Below are 3074 nucleotides of genomic sequence, written 5' to 3'. Positions count from 1 at the left end.
CAAACCCAAAAACTGCATAGATGTTTCTTTTGTGAAATAAACGATAGATGCGATCATGAGAAGATGCGCTACTAAACTGAACCGATAAATAAAGACGATTTAAGCCCGTGCATTGCAATGGGATAAAATGATGGGATGCAGAACCAGCTCTATCATAGGATTGAGTGTTCAGGGTGCAGAAGCGCCTAGGGTTGAATGCTCTTAGGGAAGGGCGGTAGCAGCAGAGCATTTGAGCTAGTTGAGACCAGTGCGTGTGTGTGTTTTTACATTTTCCTGATAGTATATTTGTATTTTCAATAGTAACTTATTGGTATTTCTGGTGCAAGCAATAAATAAGCAGTTGCAAGCACACCAAATACATACATTAATCCACTACTCAATACATACTGGATCATTGTGCTAAAGTTTGTTTCTACTACAGAGTTTACATCTTTTTTAGATGATACAAAGCACAGCACGTGCTCTCAGGCGAGAGCATAGAGCATTAGTATTGGTGTGCATATGACACAGTTACACGGCAAGGCAACAGACTTAAGCATTAGTAGTGGTGTGGATACTACACAATCACAAAATGTAGTACTGCAAGCCAGCGCACGTGTATGTTTACTGATAGAATGCCAAACATATGCATCTCCATTGGGCATTTGTGCTAGTAAAGAGAGAAAAAGGGAAACTGAATTAGCTTACTCTTAACATTTAACACTGAAAATAAGAGGGAAAACAAAGGCGTGTGTAAAAAAAGAGGGAAAACTGAGACACCAGTAACCACCTCATTGATGACGTTAATTATACCTGAGAAACCATTTATCCATCACATCTCCAGAATCTGCAAAGGACCCTCGTGCAGGAGCAAGGGAATCAAGCTCATCGAAGAAAATTACTCATGGGCATGCTGATCTAGCCTGAAATGGATAGTGAAAACTGAAACCCAAGTATATGTGCATATTTCATGGCAATTACATACATGGCTTGTGCAGATGGATATACCTTCTCAAAGATGTCCCTGATATTCCTCTCTGACTCTCCAACATACATGTTTATCAGTTCTGGACTTTTTATGCTAAGAAAGTTTAATGAGCACTCAGTTGCTACTGCTTTCACAAGTAATGTCTAAAAATTCAAAAGAAAACATCCTAGTTAGCATGTATTATCTTGTTGCTGGATACAACTAACTTTTGAGAAATGGGAATGAAAACTCAATTAAGACAAAGTATAAAAGTCAGTACACCTACCTTCCCAGTGCCTGGAGGTCCATATAGCAGGACACCTGATCGTTTAAGCAATTTAGAGCAGTACAACTGATATACAAACATAAGGTTGCACTTGTAGAACTTATTTTCTTTGGACCTGGGAGTCAATAAGTCAGTAATAGATGACAAAATAGATTTATTTAGGTAGTTGTGAAATATATTTTTCAGCTCCAATGATATCAATGGAGATGTCATATTTCAAATAAATAATGGACATGATATTCTACAGTGATAATGAAGATGTCATATTATAAATAATCGCATGATATTCTACAGTAACAATGGAGATATCATATTTCAAACAAATAATGGATACGATATTCTACAACTGCCAAATATCAGGACAGAACCCAAGAGAATTCATGATTATCCTCACCAAAAGATCATTCTAGACTGAATACATGTGCTACATACCTCGTTTGACTATATAATTTTGTCGACAATAGAATACATCAGAGTAACAAATTAAAACTTGATCGCAAATTTCCCCATGATCTTCCACTTTTATTTGTCCATGAACTTATATTCACCAATAATAACATGCAATATTTTCAATCACCGAACCTATCTACCCAAATATGTATCTTTTAGACCAGACCAGAGAATTGTTCAAATTCTTGTTGAAATCGAGCTAGCTTTAGTAAAATTCCTTCGCCCCAAAGAATCACGCATGGAAAAACCAACACAAGTAAAGAAGGTAATTGTGTAGCTTACATTGAGCTTCCAACTTTGATCACTGGTAGCTACAGAGTAAGTACAGAACAAGCTAACGCATTGTCCAGTTAGCATGCAACTGACTCCAACACACAAGTAGAATTAATTACCCCAGCGCCTGCCGCCGAAGGCACTGCCCCTGCGAGCCGCTGCATCCCATCTCGCTGACCATCGTATCCAGCCTCCATTGCGCATGGCAGCCGCAACACTTCTGTCTCCTCCTGGTCCGAGCATGCCCACAACCCGTACAAGCAGCTATTCCCCAACCTCCTTGCATATTCCCCGTCGAAATCAATGACCGTCGAAGAGGAGTGAGGCAAGGCGGGGAGGCCTAGAACAGAGGAAGGCGAGGGGTGCGCGCGCAGGTTTCTCATTGATGCATGGCATCAGCAAAACGTCCAGCCTGCATCCTGCGACACCACATCACACTATAGTATGCCCTTTATTCCTTTGGTTAAGTTTGACAGTGTTGTTTCCATCTTTTGTACACCAGTGTGTGAACCATACTACCGATACTAGGACATATATCAAGTGCCTTATCAGAAGAAGAAAAAACTACTGTAGCTTACACGCTTGATCAAGGCAAGAACATCTGTTATATCAGCTTCATCGCATAGCCTAGCAGAACAGAACAGAAGGTAATCTTATGAAAATCAAGCTTATATTGCATGCCTCTTGCAAGGTTAGCTTTAGTACATACCTCAAATGGAAAACCTGCAGAAGAAGTTCCGGCGAAGTGTGGAGCACGTGCGGACGGCGGAAGGTGTTCCGGCAATGCATCAGAGGCGAGATTGGATGCTTCTAGGGCTGGTTAGGCAAATTAAAATGTGAAGGAAAGCTTCTTCCTGACTATAATACCGGGAACAAAGGTGACTGCATGCATCAGAAGGTCTCGTCAGCAACTGAGAAAAGCACGATGGCAGATCCTTCTCAAGGCATCATGGGGCTGGATCACAAAATCTTTACCACCAAAATTAAATGCACAGCAACGAAAAAAGTTAAATGCATTAACAGCTGTAAAAAAATCACAACAACCTATTAGCAGCACCATTTCAGTTGCTAAATGGTCACATCCATAAACAGACCCACCTATGCACTTACGGCCGAGTT

General features: G+C 40.5%; 1 pseudogene; it reads right to left on the bottom strand.

Annotated features, from left to right (window-relative positions):
- Nucleotides 1-260: 260 nt before the first annotated feature.
- Nucleotides 261-2338, bottom strand: LOC120965899 (uncharacterized; annotated as a pseudogene).
- Nucleotides 2339-3074: the final 736 nt, after the last annotated feature.

Source organism: Aegilops tauschii, chromosome 6, assembly GCF_002575655.3.
Source record: "Aegilops tauschii subsp. strangulata cultivar AL8/78 chromosome 6, Aet v6.0, whole genome shotgun sequence".
In the NCBI taxonomy this organism is placed as follows: domain Eukaryota; kingdom Viridiplantae; phylum Streptophyta; class Magnoliopsida; order Poales; family Poaceae; genus Aegilops; species Aegilops tauschii.
The sequence above is the reverse complement of the archived record's forward strand: the minus strand, read 5'-3'. Positions and strand labels throughout refer to the sequence as shown.